The sequence below is a fragment of the Schistocerca nitens genome, chromosome 4 (genome assembly GCF_023898315.1).
Source record: "Schistocerca nitens isolate TAMUIC-IGC-003100 chromosome 4, iqSchNite1.1, whole genome shotgun sequence".
NCBI lineage: Eukaryota > Metazoa > Arthropoda > Insecta > Orthoptera > Acrididae > Schistocerca > Schistocerca nitens.
The window spans coordinates 20,109,449-20,126,117 of NC_064617.1; the positions used below are offsets into that span (position 1 = coordinate 20,109,449).

General features: G+C 43.9%; 1 protein-coding gene across 8 annotated transcripts in view; it reads right to left on the minus strand.

Annotated features, from left to right (window-relative positions):
- LOC126251889 (ubiquinone biosynthesis protein COQ9, mitochondrial) overlaps positions 1–16,669 on the minus strand; it is a 198,295-nt gene that overhangs the window by 143,071 nt on the left and 38,555 nt on the right. The window contains exon 1 of one of the 8 annotated variants that reach the window (XM_049952598.1): positions 3,656–3,700. The exons of the other annotated variants lie outside the window; for them this stretch is intronic. The gene's annotated coding sequence lies outside the window, so the exon portion shown is untranslated. Of the gene's footprint in view, positions 1–3,655; positions 3,701–16,669 lie in introns of those variants that run through there. 8 annotated transcript variants of the gene reach the window in all.

Consider the following 16,669-nt stretch of genomic DNA (forward strand, 5'->3'; position numbering starts at 1 on the left):
AAAATGCAGTAAATGAAGCAGGCAAAAAGGAATACAAACGTCTCAAAAATGAGATCGACAGGAAGTGCAAAATGGCTAAGCAGGGATGGCTAGAGGACAAATGTAAGGATGTAGAGGCTTGTCTCACTAGGGGTAAGATAGATACTGCCTACAGGAAAATTAAAGAGACCTTTGGAGATAAGAGAACCACTTGTATGAACATCAAGAGCTCAGATGGAAACCCAGTTCTAAGCAAAGAAGGGAAGGCAGAAAGGTGGAAGGAGTATATAGAGGGTTTATACATGGGCGATGTACTTGAGGACAATATTATGGAAATGGAAGAGGATGTAGATGAAGATGAAATGGGAGATAAGATACTGCGTGAAGAGTTTGACAGAGCACTGAAAGACCTGAGTCGAAACAAGGCCCCGGGAGTAGACAACATTCCATTAGAACTACTGATGGCCTTGGGAGAACCAGTCATGACAAAACTCTACCATCTGGTGAGCAAGATGTATGAGACAGGCGAAATACCCACAGACTTCAAGAAGAATATAATAATTCCAATCCCAAAGAAAGCAGGTGTTGACAGATGTGAAAATTACCGAACTATCAGTTTAATAAGTCACAGCTGCAAAATACTAACGCGAATTCTTTACAGACGAATGGAAAAACTAGTAGAAAGGGACCTCGAGGAAGTTCTGTTTGGATTCCGTAGAAATGTTGGAACACGTGAGGCAATACTAACCTTACGACTTATCTTAGAAGAAAGATTAAGAAAAGGCAAACCTACGTTTCTAGCATTTGTAGACTTAGAGAAAGCTTTTGACAACGTTAACTGGAATACTCTCTTTCAAATTCTGAAGGTGGCAGGGGTAAAATACAGGGAGCGAAAGGCTATTTACAATTTGTACAGAAACCAGACGGCAGTTATAAGAGTCGAGGGGCATGAAAGGGAAGCAGTGGTTGGGAAAGGAGTGAGACAGGGTTGTAGCTTCTCCCCGATGTTATTCAATCTGTATATTGAGCAAGCAGTAAAGGAAACAAAAGAAAAATTCGGAGTAGGTATTAAAATTCATGGAGAAGAAGTAAAAACTTTGAGGTTCGCCGATGACATTGTAATTCTGTCAGAGACAGCAAAGGACTTGGAAGAGCAGTTGAACGGAATGGTTAGTGTCTTGAAAGGAGGCTATAAGATGAACATCAACAAAAGCAAAACGAAGATAATGGAATGTAGTCAAATTAAATCGGGTGATGCTGAGGGTATTAGATTAGGAAATGAGACCCTTAAAGTAGTAAAGGAGTTTTGCTATTTAGGGAGTAAAATAACTGATGATGGTCGAAGTGGAGAGGATATAAAATGTAGACTGGCAATGGCAAGGAAATCGATTCTGAAGAAGAGAAATTTGTTAACATCGAGTATAGATTTAAGTGTCAGGAAGTCGTTTCTGAAAGTATTTGTATGGAGTGTAGCCATGTATGGAAGTGAAACATGGACGATAACCAGTTTGGACAAGAAGAGAATAGAAGCTTTCGAAATGTGGTGCTACAGAAGAATGCTGAAGATAAGGTGGGTAGATCACGTAACTAATGAGGAGGTATTGAATAGGATTGGGGAGAAGAGAAGTTTGTGGCACGACTTAACTAGAAGAAGGGATCGGTTGGTAGGACATGTCCTGAGGCATCAAGGGATCACAAATTTAGCATTGGAGGGCAGCGTGGAGGGTAAAAATCGTAGAGGGAGACCAAGAGATCAATACACTAAGCAGATTCAGAAGGATGTAGGTTGCAGTAGGTACTGGGAGATGAAGAAGCTTGCACAGGATAGAGTAGCATGGAGAGCTGCATCAAACCAGTCTCAGGACTGAAGACCACAACAACAACAACAACAACAACACATTTCATGAAAGCAGTGCCCTTTATTATGATGCTGCAATAGCTTCCTTTTGCCTACATTTATAAAAGTTCTGTCCTTGCAAGATCAGGTTGTAGGACTTATACATTGTACATATTTAAACTGTGGAAAAATAATACTACATTGCACAACATGGGAGGAAGGAAAATTGCTGTTGATAACGACACCATCCCCGATGAGTTGTTGGACAGATAAGAGCTAGGATTGGTGAGCAATGAGGAAGGAAATCCAATACGATCTTTTCAAAGAAACCATCGTGACATATTCCCATAAAAGTTCGGAGTCCTACACAATGAGTTTTTGCAAAATTATATATGTGAAAGTCCACAAGCAGTGCAGTCTGTAGGAAGAAAATGGATGAACTCAGTCAACAGATGAACTTAGTAATTATATGCAGACTTGACTATTAACAGGTCCCCACCTCACACATTCAATACTCTTGATAGACTGCACAGATAAAAACTGCACAATTTTCGAGAAATTGCCACATTTTTGCCAGGCACCACATGTGACATAGAGCAAGTTGGAGTTACAACGTGAAATGCGGTCACCCACAGACTGAAATAAGGTGGTGATATGAAAAATAACAATAGAGCAGCCTGAAGGAGGTCCTTCTATAACTGAAATCTGTTACAATGGTACACTGCGTACCCTACACTACACGCCATACTGTAGTCTGCAGAGAACAGGTCCACTGCTGTACGGAACGCCATTAGCAAGATAGATGTTGGCATCACTTAAGATGTCATGAGCGCCAACAAATAATCATGTGTTCTAGAAAATATCACCTCAGAACCATAGGATGAAAATATCAATGTATCACTTGGTTATCCAAATGGTAATAATTCCAAAAGTTCAACTGTGATCCAAAAATGTTTCCTTAAACTATCAACACAGATTCTTCATACGAGAAAAAAATTTAAAACAAAGAAGGTAGATATTACTTTATTAAATATGCCAGGGAAGTTGTTAAGTACACAGTCCAAGGTGTGCAATAGCTGAGAAGCAAATATGATGGCACAGGTTGTTGTTGTTGTTGTAACTCTCTCTCTCTCTCTCTCTCTCTCTGCATGAAATAGTAAATTGGAGCCTTCTCAGGCATAAACAGAATACACACTGTTTTGGAGTTTTGCTGCATCAAAATTTCAATGCGCCAAATAACAACATGGATGGATGGATATGGTTGTATGGACGCACAACAGCAAGGTCTTTAGCGTGCGCGTGAAAACAGATTGAAATGGGTATCAGTAAAATGCACAAAACAGGATGATAAAAACAACGCATAAGACACAGATAATAAAAGTTGGAAAATTATGTGCGTACCCACATAGAACCAGGGAATTAAGTATTGTGTCAGTAGTAAAACAATAATGACAGAGGAAGACAGTGGTATAAAGAGCTAAAACAATATGGTAGATGGACGTGGTTAGCTGACCACAAGAATGAGAAAAGGAGAAGCCAGCTACCCTGCAACACACTAAAACCTCCAGCCTAGAAATTTAGGCCAGAGTCCAGATACATTACAAAACTTTAAAACATTAGTCACACTCATCTCATCATCAGCTAAAATAGAGGGCAGATCCCCACCAATACTTGCTTCTGCCCTTGCATCATGATGTAAAAGCACTCATTAAAATATGGCAGATAGAGACGTGCATGCCACAAGCATCACAAAACGGGGGATCCTCTCGCCATAGTAAAAAGCTATGTGTGAGTGGGCAGTGCCCGATTCTAAGATGCGTGACAGTCAATTCATCCCACCTGAGCAACTGGCAGTAGGAACACCTTGGCCAGGTTGTTGATTTCACCAACTGCAGCTTATGGGCCATCACCACCAACCATTCCTCATCCCACAACTGCATGCACTTCCTGTGTAGTGCAGAAACAACAGCCTGAAAGGGAATAGAACACTGTGCCACATCCTATCTTCTGCAGGCCTCCTTGATAGCCCGATTGGCCGGGTTCATTTCCCCATATCCCTACACGACCTAGCACCCAGCAGAATGACACCTACTTACTCTGCCGTACGAGCAAGTACACTTCATCATATATCAGCTGGACTGACTGGGTACATGTTCTGTAATGATTCCAAGGCACTAAGTGAATCGGAGAAAATGAAAAACTGTTTGCCCTGAATATGACGCATCTGCTCCAGCCCCTTCAGATAGTGTGGAGCTCTGCTGAGGAAACAGTATTCTCGTCAGGAAGGTGAATACTGGAGGCATGGTTGGGGAACATGACAGAGCAGCCAAGGGAATTCTCTTGTTTGGAGCTATCAGTGTACAGTACTGTGAAACTGCAATGCATCTCTACAATGTTAAAAAACAGAGAAGGAAATGTAAAATCTGGCGTACGATCTCTCTTGCTTTGTACCTGGTGGGGTTGGCAAGATTCAGAGTCCACTAGTGCTTGTAGTTCGTCATTCTTAACTGACATTAATGATTGTGTGTGTGGAACATTAGTTACATCACATTGCAATTTTCTAAGAGACTGTCTAACACTTTGTTGATTTACTGTATCAAGGCCAAACTGACGAAATGATACTGTGATACACAACAAACTATAAAAAAAATCTGCACCAATGTTGTTTTTACACAGCTGCAGTATTTTAGGACCAAAATTGCTCAGCAGGAATGGGTAGTCCATTTCACAAAAAAAGACAGCATAAGTGAGAAAAGATGATGATGATGATATTCATCATCATCATCATCATCATTATATTATATATTATTATTATTATTGTGGTAAGAAGTGCACCTTCCACATCTGTCTGGTATCATCACTGCTACCCCAAGAAAGGTTGTCAGGTTCAGTATGACTAAAATGGAGTGACGAAATTAAACTTGTAGGTATCAGACAGCTTATTAGCTGAAATAGACAAATAAATTATGCACACGAAAATTTAAAAATGGCTGAATGTCGAGAGAGAGAAACAGAGAGAGAGAGAGAGAGAGAGAGAGAAGATGGGAGGGGGGAGGGAGAGCAGGAGGCCTCTCAGGACCCACGTTACAGCAGGCAGCAGGATGTGCTCCCTCCAAACCTCCACAACCACCCCTAAGATCAAACACTGAGATGAATTAAAATTTGTTGTAAAATTTTTCCCCTCAGCAAATGAATGTCTTTTGCTGCCATCCCATCATCCACAAGCACCTGAGGAGGAAGGTATACAAGTTCATGGCTCATTTCAGAGTAGCCATGAAGCGCGTGAATACGGAAAATCATTACGAGATGACAATGGCTGCACTGGCGCATCTCTGTATAAAAGGCACCCATGGGTAATGTTGCATGCACAATGGCACTGACAACAGTCACCAGCTCCTGCCGTCAGAGCTCATCTGATACAATCAGCCAACAGCTTTTCATAGTCCGTCAGTTTTTGTCGAGTTTTGTTGTGTTTGGGTGTATTCTATCAAGGAAGTTAAGATCTCTTCCCTCTGTTAGAGGAATAACAAGAAAAGTTTAACAAATATACGAGATGAAGAGAAATACGTTCTATTAAATGTTCAGGTTATAATAAAGGGAAACATTCCACTTAGGAAAAATATATCTAAAAACAAAGATGATGTGACTTACCAAATGAAAGTGCTGGCAGGTCGACAGACACACAAATGAAACACAAACATACACACAGAATTCAAGCTTTCGCAACAAACTGTTGCCTCATCAGGAAAGAGGGAAGGAGAGGGAAAGACAAAAGGATGTGGGTTTTAAGGGAGAGGGGTAAGGAGTCATTCCAATCCCGGGAGCGGAAAGACTTACCTTAGGGGGAAAAAAGGACGGGTATACACTCGCACACACACACACATATCCATCCACACATATACAGACACAAGCAGACATATTTAAAGACATGTCTGCTTGTGTCTGTATATGTGTGGATGGATATGTGTGTGTGTGCGAGTGTATACCCGTCCTTTTTTCCCCCTAAGGTAAGTCTTTCCGCTCCCGGGATTGGAATGACTCCTTACCCTCTCCCTTAAAACCCACATCCTTTTGTCTTTCCCTCTCCTTCCCTCTTTCCTGATAAGGCAACAGTTTGTTGCGAAAGCTTGAATTCTGTGTGTATGTTTGTGTTTCGTTTGTGTGTCTGTCGACCTGCCAGCACTTTCATTTGGTAAGTCACATCATCTTTGTTTTTAGATCTATTAAATGTTCAAGATGATTCCTAGTGGCATTGAAAAGTAAGATCACAGATACACTGCACAAATTCAAAACAATTCAACAAGCCAAACACACGTCAATTAACCATCAATTACTGCCTTTTAGCATGTGTGTGTAACAAAAACATAAACTTCAGAGTAAGACACTTGAACACCTAAAGCTCTGAAAAGTGGAAACATATACACCACATTTGCAAACCATCTCATGTAACAGGATCACCACCCTACTGGCATAAAATCACCAGTAACCAACAATAATAATCTGTTGATAACAGACACTGAACTATCACAACCTGAGAAAGGATCCACTACAGAAAATTTAAGGAACTTTTTGAGGTTATAATCTGGGCCTAGCATTTCTGATGCAGATTTTGTCAATGCTGCATTAAATATAGAAATGAGACTGAAATGGGTAGACAGTTGTAGAACATGCATAATGTAACATACGGTAATGCCCAATAAATTATTAATACATTCTTAAGTTTTCAAAACCTGTAGTTTCCAATAAAGTAGTGATTTCGGGCCACAGATTCTGAGATATATCTTTGTTATTGTCTTTTTCCCCCCTCAAGATGCCACAAATTCTTTCTTTCTTGTATTAAACTTAAAAATTTCTGACCATCATTATTTTGCATGTGGGAACATTCACAGATTCAAATGAAGAAAACACACTCGAATTCCACTAATCATTGTCCAAAGTCTGCTCTTTTGGGCACTGAGATCATTTGCAAATAAATTGCATGCACAGTGGTGTACTGATATTAAAAGATTGTCAACGAGATCCACAATGTCTGTCGTCGACAGAATCCCCTGCCACTGTGACTGCAGCATAAGTTTGGTATGACCAATAAATAATCAGCCCAGTATGACTGCATCTTTCTGACAGGTGCGGAGAGAAGTATGCCACCCTTTGGTGGCCCCTTTGAAGTATGCCACCCTTTGGTGGCCCCTTTGATTTCCTCCACCTTGTTGAGGGTTGTGGTAGCCAGCGGCTCCATTTTCAAAACCTGACGTTTCTACTCAACTGTAGGTCTGAGCCAGGTACACTAGGCTCAAGTTTTTTCCCCTGTGTGGTTGCTTCTTTATAATTTCTCAACAAGTTCATTTCCTGGTACACTCAAGTGGCTCAGTGTCCAGATTCAGAGCTGTGGAGCTCAGCTAGTAAATCTTAGGTACTCGTGACCAAAACATTTCTGGGGTAGTACTGATATATTCCTTATATGTAGGTCACTAAGTTGCTAAAATCCCAGATGTTCCAAGACTTGATGTGTTACAAAGCCCCCCATACAAGCAAAAGTGTAATCAACTTGGCCACTCACTTTCAATCAATTTGTATAGATGCAGCCCAAATTGGGGCAGTCGTGCAGAACTGAACGGAATAGATATTTAAGACTTACAGGGCCTGTATTTCCCTTAGGGCCATGGAAGGTTTGTACACACGAGAGTGTGTCAACAGCAAACTGTATGCAGACAGGGGGCGGAGTTGGATGTTGTTGCACAGATCTTCCAATCGTAACCAAACTGGTCTGTCTAATGGGCTTGCTTGGAAGGCTCCAAAATGCCAACTTCACACCATTGTGGGGGACAAGATCTAAGGGTCTAAAAATACCAGTACTGATGGTGCCGCCGACACATAAGCAACACACAGTCCAGGCAGAACAAATTGTTTTGTTTTGGGACACAAAAACAAATAATGTCATATGCACCTTTGTCAGAACCTTAGAACATGAAGATAAAAAAGGGCTTAAAAAGCAACTACACATTATGCCCAAATGACTGAAGGAAAGAGAGCTAAGAACAAGAACTTCCTCTTGGGGAAAGGTCCACAAAATACGCCATTGAGGTAACTGAGGTCCTGAACTAAAGATTAAATGTTCTTCGCCATACTGCTACAACAGATAAAAAGTAAAACACAGTCAACAGTCAGCAAGTCATTCCCTAAAACAGCGGATAACTCAGACTGCAAACATACATTAATACATATGTAGCTAAAAAGAGGGCATTCGGTCAGGATATCGCAAACCGTCAAAGGTTGACAATGTCCACAAAGTGAGGGGGGATCACCACTTAACAAACAGCGATGGCTAAAACGGCAGTGTCCACAGCTGGGAGAGGTTTAACTCCATGGAGCTTGTTCCCATCAAAGTAAGACAAGTGGTGATGCCAAAGTGACACCACCTGCTGACAGACGAGCCGAGGTACGACGACAGGAGTCTCGACAGCAGCATCAGCGACCTCGTTTCCCGTCAGACCAATCTGACTAGGGACCCCACAAACATCTCAGTGACTCCTTTGACCCGTTGCACAAGGGATGGACTATGTACAGCACACAGAGGCTTTGAAGGGCATTGAGAGAATCGGAGCAGATGACACAATTGAAAAGAGTGTGTCGCTGGATGTACTGCGTGGCTTGATACAGGGTGAAGAGTTCTGCTGCAAATACAGTGTTCTGGAAGCTGAAATAAAAAATGGTCGGTGCCAACAACAAAGGTACACCTGACACCATTGTCAGCCTGAGAGCCATCAGTGTGCAGAAAGATAGTGTCACAAAGTTCTGTGCAAAGGACATGGACAAGTTTGTATTGGCGTAAGACAGCAACGTCTTTACCGCGTGCACGAAAACAGATTGAGACAAGTGTCAGCAAAATACACAAAACAGGAAGATAAAACAATACATAAAAAACAGGTAACAAAAGTTGGAAAACTATGTGCATACCGACACAGGAACACGGAATGAAGTATTGCGTAAAATGACATACAGGTATGAAAGTTAGAGATCAATGGGCAGATACCACATGAGCTGACCTCTTCGAGGATGTCCACATCGAAAGGGCCATTAGTGACCACGAGTCGCTTGTGGCAACATGTTGTTGTTGTTGTCGTTGTGGTCTTCAGTCCTGAGACTGGTTTGATGCAGCTCTCCATGCTACTCTATCCTGTGCAAGCTTCTTCATCTCCCAGTACTTACTGCAACCTACATCCTGCTGAATCTGCTTAGTGTATTCATCTCTTTGTCTCCCTTTACGATTTTTACCATTCACACTGCCCTCCAATACTAAATTGGTGACCCCTTGATGCCTCAGAACATGTCCTACCAACCAATCCCGTCTTCTAGTCAAGTTGTGCCACAAATTCCTCTTCTCCCCAATTCTATTCAATACCTCCTCATTAGTTATGTGATCCACCCATCTAATCTTTAGCATTCTTCTGTAGCACCACATTTCGAAAGATTCTATTCTCTGCTTATCCAAACTATTTATCGTCCACGTTTCACTTCCATACATGGCTACACTCCATACAAATACTTTCAGAAACGACTTCCTGACACTTAAATCTACACTCGATATTAACAAATTTCTCTTCTCTTTTACCATTCACACTGCCCTCCAATACTAAATTGGTGACCCCTTGATGCCTCAGAACATGTCGTTCTCTTCTCTTTTACCATTCACACTGCCCTCCAATACTAAATTGGTGACCCCTTGATGCCTCAGAACATGTCCTACCAACCAATCCCGTCTTCTAGTCAAGTTGTGCCACAAATTCCTCTTCTCCCCAATTCTATTCAATACCTCCTCATTAGTTATGTGATCCACCCATCTAATCTTTAGCATTCTTCTGTAGCACCACATTTCGAAAGATTCTATTCTCTGCTTATCCAAACTATTTATCGTCCACGTTTCACTTCCATACATAGCTACACTCCATACAAATACTTTCAGAAACGACTTCCTGACACTTAAATCTACACTCGATATTAACAAATTTCTCTTCTCCAGAAACACATTCCTTTCCATTGCCAGTCTACATTTTATATCCTCTCTACTTTGACCATCATCAGTTATTTTGCTCCCCAAATAGCAAAACTACTTTACTACTTTAAGCCTCTCATTTCCTAATCTACACTCCTGGAAATTGAAATAAGAACACCGTGAATTCATTGTCCCAGGAAGGGGAAACTTTATTGACACATTCCTGGGGTCAGATACATCACATGATCACACTGACAGAACCACAGGCACATAGACACAGGCAACAGAGCATGCACAATGTCGGCACTAGTACAGTGTATATCCACCTTTCGCAGCAATGCAGGCTGCTATTCTCCCATGGAGACGATCGTAGAGATGCTGGATGTAGTCCTGTGGAACGGCTTGCCATGCCATTTCCACCTGGCGCCTCAGTTGGACCAGCGTTCGTGCTGGACGTGCAGACCGCGTGAGACGACGCTTCATCCAGTCCCAAACATGCTCAATGGGGGACAGATCCGGAGATCTTGCTGGCCAGGGTAGTTGACTTACACCTTCTAGAGCACGTTGGGTGGCACGGGATACATGCGGACGTGCATTGTCCTGTTGGAACAGCAAGTTCCCTTGCCGGTCTAGGAATGGTAGAACGATGGGTCCGATGACGGTTTGGATGTACCGTGCACTATTCAGTGTCCCCTCGACGATCACCAGTGGTGTACGGCCAGTGTAGGAGATCGCTCCCCACACCATGATGGCGGGTATTGGCCCTGTGTGCCTCGGTCGTATGCAGTCCTGATTGTGGCGCTCACCTGCACGGCGCCAAACACGCATACGACCATCATTGGCACCAAGGCAGAAGCGACTCTCATCGCTGAAGACGACACGTCTCCATTCGTCCCTCCATTCACGCCTGTCGCGACACCACTGGAGGCGGGCTGCACGATGTTGGGGCGTGAGCGGAAGACGGCCTAACGGTGTGCAGGACCGTAGCCCAGCTTCATGGAGACGGTTGCGAATGGTCCTCGCCGATACCCCAGGAGCAACAGTGTCCCTAATTTGCTGGGAAGTGGCGGTGCGGTCCCCTACGGCACTGCGTAGGATCCTACGGTCTTGGCGTGCATCCGTGCGTCGCTGCGGTCCGGTCCCAGGTTGACGGGCACGTGCACCTTCCGCTGACCACTGGCGACAACATTGATGTACTGTGGAGACCTCACGCCCCACGTGTTGAGCAATTCGGCGGTACGTCCACCCGGCCTCCCGCATGCCCACTATACGCCCTCGCTCAAAGTCCGTCAACTGCACATACGGTTCACGTCCACGCTGTCGCGGCATGCTACCAGTGTTAAAGACTGCGATGGAGCTCCGTATGCCACGGCAAACTGGCTGACACTGACGGCGGCGGTGCACAAATGCTGCGCAGCTAGCGCCATTCGACAGCCAACACCGCGGTTCCTGGTGTGTCCGCTGTGCCGTGCGTGTGATCATTGCTTGTACAGCCCTCTCGCAGTGTCCGGAGCAAGTATGGTGGGTCTGACACACCGGTGTCAATGTGTTCTTTTTTCCATTTCCAGGAGTGTAATTCCCTCAGCATCACCTGACTTAATTCGACTACATTCCATTATCCTCGTTTTGCTTTTGTTGATGTTTATCTTATATCCTCCTTTCAAGACACTGTCCATTCCGTTCAACTGCTCTTCCAAGTCCTTTGCTGTCTCTGACAGAATTACAATGTCATCGGCGAACCTCAAAGTTTTTAATTCTTCTCCCTGGATTTTAATACCTACTCCGAATTTTTCTTTTGTTTCCTTTACTGCTTGCTCAATATACAGATTGAATAACATCGGGGAGAGACTACAACCCTGTCTCACTCCCTTCCCAACCATTGCTTCCCTTTCGTGCCCCTCGACTCTTAATAACTGCCATCTGCTTTCTGTACAAATTGTAAATAGCCTTTGCTCCCTGTATTTTACCCCTGCCACCTTTAGAATTTGAAAGAGAGTATTCCAGTCAACACTGTTAAAAGCTTTCTCTAAGTCTACAAATGCCTTTCCTTAATCTTTCTTCTAAGATAAGTCGTAGGGTCAGTATTGCCTCACGTGTTCCAACATTTTTACGGGATCCAAACTGATCTTCCCCGAGGTCGGCTTCTACCAGTTTTTCCATTTGTCTGTAAAGAATTGGCGGTAGTATTTTGCAGCTGTGACTTATTAAACTGATAGTTCAGTAATTTTCACATCTTTCAACACCTGCTTTCTTTGGGATTGGAATTATTACATTCTTCTTGAAGTCTGAGGGAATTTTACCTGTCTCATACATCTTGCTCACCAGATGGTAGAGTTTTGTCAGGGCTGGCTCTCCCAAGGCCGTCAGTAGTTCTAATGGAATGTTATCTACTCCCGTGGCCTTGTTTCGACTCAGATCTTTCAGTGCTCTGTCAAACTCTTCACGCAGTATCATATCTCCCATTTCATCTTCATCTACCTCCACTTCCAATTCCATAATATTGTCCCCAAGAACATCGCCCCTGTATAGACCCTCTATATACTCCTTCCACCTTTCTGCTTTCCCTTCTTTGCTTAGAAATGGGTTTCCATCTGAGCTGTTGATATGCATGCAAGTGGTTCTCTTTTCTCCAAATGTGTGTCTAATTTTCATGGAGGCAGTATCCATCTTACCCCTTGTGAGATAAGCCTCTACATCCTTACATTTGTCCTCTAGCCATCCCTGACTTGCTATTTTGCACTTCCTGTCGATCATTTTTGAGACGTTTGTATTCCTTTTTGCCTGCTTCACTTACAGCATTTTTGTATTTTCTCCTTTTCATTGTTTCTGGAAAATTCTGCACTCTGGCGAGCAAGGCGAATGGTGGTCTCCACAGTTGACACAGATCGGAGGCGGGGCACAGGGAGTATTGGGATGCGAAGGACGTCCACGATCTTGACAGGTGACACTGGAATTACAGTGGGAAGACATATGGCTGAACTTTCAACACTTAATACATCACATTGGCAAGGGAGGGCTTTATGTCACAGTGGTAGACCAACACCATGACATTCTTGGGTAATGTGTCACCCTTGAAGGCCAAGATGAGAGCACTGTTGGCAGCCTGATTATCCCTCAGACCCCAGTGGATGCGCCGGACCAAATTGACACCTTGCCGCTCTAAAGTGGTGTACAGCTCATCATCAGACTGCTAAAGAAGATCCCTGTGAAATAGCCTGGATCATATTTGAGCTCTTATAGGGCATGATGGAAACAGAAACATCCCCCAGATTATCACAGGTGAGTAGTGCCCGTGACTGGGAAAAGGATGCTGGTTTGATCAGGACCGACTCTGACTGCGTTTTGGAAAAACCCCACCTCCCCACACTTGTCCTCTAAATGCTCCACAAAAAACTTATGTTTCACTGCCAAGAAAGATTCCCCATCAACTCTCATACATATGAGGTACCAGGGTGAATTAGCTTCACTGCCATACGCAGCCTGCCATCCTTAGCCTGATGTGGACGTGGGAAGGGGGGGTGGGGTGGAAGGAGTTGGGGTCATATTTCTTCGCGTTGAAGTTAGACCTCGACTGGTTATTAGGAACTGCTGGTGTTTGCCCACCAGCAAGAGACGACATACTACACTTCACAGCGTGTCATCCGGCCCGATGCCACCCACTCCGACCTGAGGCTCTCCCCACGGGTGCCACCCAGCCGCAGCAATGGCCACCTGGCAGGATGGCCATTGTCGGGAGTCCCAATGCCCCAGGGTGACGGGCATCTACTCCTTGGCATACACGAGGAGTTAATGGCGCAGGTATCAGCAGAGCGATCCCTGTCTGGTCAGGGGGGCTACAACCAACAGGGTACATGGCGGCCCTATCACAACGGACTGGCTACCGTGCTGGATATCAGGTGCAAACGAGCTAAGAAGTCTATTATTGTCGACAGCGCAGAAAGCGATACTGCACAGAGGATGGAAGAAAACGCACCCACGACGGTGACCTCTCTCAACAGCTGGAGAACGAGTGGAAGTGCAGATCCATGTCAACGAAGGATACGAGAGGTCTCACCGCATGATGGACACTATACACTATGTAAGGTGCCCTTTTCCAATTGGCTCGCTCTTTGGGAAAATGTTGAAAAATGGCGGTCAAACCCTACACGGGATCATCACATGAAGGCCGCAACATGTGAGACTCCTTTTAGTCGCCTCTTACAACAGGCAGGAATACCTTGGGCCTATTCTAACACCCGGACCTGCAGGGGGGAAAACAGTGGAGGGACTGTTCTGTTGTCAGGCTACTGAAAATATCTGAGGACTATGGATGGGGAAAACACACAGCAGGAGGATATACACGCTGCAAAAGGCAGGGGCCTCTAGGTAGCCAAGCACGAACTCACCAAATAGCGGTGAGCCCCCTGGCGGGGTTCATATGTTTGTAATGTTAGGTCCGACATGAAGGTGCCGCCACGAACCCTGTTGAGTTTGTTATGAGTAGAAATTGTAACTGGTAGATCCCCAAGCTTGTCACAGGCTTCTCTGTTGCAGCAAATTCTGCCAACACAGCCAAAAGATTTAAAAAAACAAAAACAAAAAAATACTAGGGCTTCATTGTCGCAAAATATTCTCCACCAGTTCTGGAGAATACAAAGAACGAAGGAAACTGTCTACCTGTAATTTTTTCGTGCCCGACTCATAGAGTCATAGAGTTGTAAGCTTCTGCATTTAAGTCTTGGTTCCTATCTGCTGAGATGGTTGTATTGCTAAGGTCTGTTTCATTGTGGATCATCTGTTCTGATACCACTCTCTCTGATCAGAGGCTCTCTCCACTTACGCAACGCTGCCACAGCAAAGGCCACCTGTTGTAGTGTGTCCCCTAACAGCCCTCACTTCTGTCAAATTTACGAAAGCAGAGGTAAAACTTTAGAACGGTAGTATAAGTAATTATGCCAGAAAGGTTGACGGAGAGATTGTGATGTGAACTAACCTGACAGCTGTCCTGATAACAGCCAAGTTGTCAACATGAAAGCTCCACTTGGTATAGGACACCATTTAGTTGCCTCTTGGAACAGGCAGGAGTTGTAAAGGTCTATTCCAGCCCAAAACACCAGAGGGGGAGAAAAAAATCTTATGAGATACCCGAAGACTGAATGCTGTTACATCTACTCTGACACTTTCAAATCTGGCAATGGAAAATCTAGGATGGAATAATGTTCAGCAGTCTTTACATTGTGCCTGTCTGTGAACTCTAATCTCCAGCATGTGGTGGGTAGCATCATCTTTTTCATAATACTGTCAATTTCAAATCTGAGACACTTGTAGAGAAAAAGATCTTGCACAGAGCCATACAGAGTATTAGCAGACCTGGCAATTAAACGGAAGGTCAGCGTTGGCCGTAATGTTGATGTTTTATTGATAGCAAAATCGATTTTCAACCACATAGTGATCATCTTCAGTGCTGTGGTGCACAAAATAAACTCACAGGCACTGGTATCAAGTTATTATCAGTAACCAAAACTGAGAAATGATCACAATGTTTCACAATACAGGATATATGTCTTCATCTCCCGCCACTCGCCCCCCCCCCTCCCCGCCTATCTTCTCCTCGTCCACCCTCTCCCTCCCTCTCTCTCTCTCTCTCTCTCTCTCTCTCTGTGCCTCATCTCCTCCCTCCCAATCCCTCACTCCATCTCATCTCCCTTTCACCCCCTCCCCAAATCTCCTTCCCCCTCTCTCCCCCGCCCATATCCTCCTCCCTCCTTCCTCTCTCTATCTATCTCCTTCTCTCTCCCTGTCCACCTTCTCTTCCTCCCTCTCTCTCTGACTTTAAGTCTTGTTTACTGTTATTTCAAGTGAAACCTTGACTGGGAACTGAAGTAGCTTAAAGGAGCGTACACACTAGGCCAATGGGACCAATGAATGACCACCAACCACTTTGTTGGCCAAGATTTTCTTAGTGTGTGTGGGTGGCAAATTAGAGCCAATGAAGCGGTTCTCCTTAGTTGCAGTTCGTACATTCGGCGGTAACATCAAAGCATTGGTGGTGCGTTTGCCTTGAGGTCCCTCATCAAGTGTGAATGTCGGGTTGAAAGTTCATTTGTTCAGTGTGATTTGCTGTGCCTGTTGAACGGGTGTCTATTAATTGCATTTAAATATACATTAAGCTGGTACACGAATCAACAGTAGCAAAATATCTCAAAAGTGACCATTAATCTTTCTGCAGCGGGTACAGCTCTCCTAAAAGAGATGTCATACTTTGAAGTCTTAGGGCCTACACAATTTACTAACAGTTCAAAATCTGTAGCTGTCATCCAGAAAAATTATGGAATACCTCATACTCTGATCCAGTTTTAAAGTCAGTCAGTTTTATCCTACCACACTGCTTCCTACCTTTCATTTTGGTGATGTCTGTCCGAGTATTCACAACAATCAATAGGTCACTGCAAAGCAGTAGCTCGTCTGGCTATAAATAGTATCATCTCTTACAACTGGTACTGACAGAAGTGGCAACTCATAGATGCTGAAAATCTCTAGCAGGAAAGTTGCCATAGCCAACCACAAGATATAACACTGGCATGTCACATGGACATAGGCCAGCCATTAGACAACCTCAACCTCAGTGCTTGTTCTGTGTTGTACCAAGTGTTTAAATCAATAGGGTATTGGTGTACAGAAATGATTTAGTATGTACATTACCAAGCTCTTCAAAAACTGTAATGTCTGCTGTTGAGAAGAATATTGATAAAAGGTCCACACCTGACACAGATAGCAGAATGATGGAACAGGCTTAACACTGGTTTACAGCCAACAGGTTAACCCTTAATCTTCCAGATCTTCACAGCATCCAGTTCCAAACAAGTAAAATGATGTACAGGTAT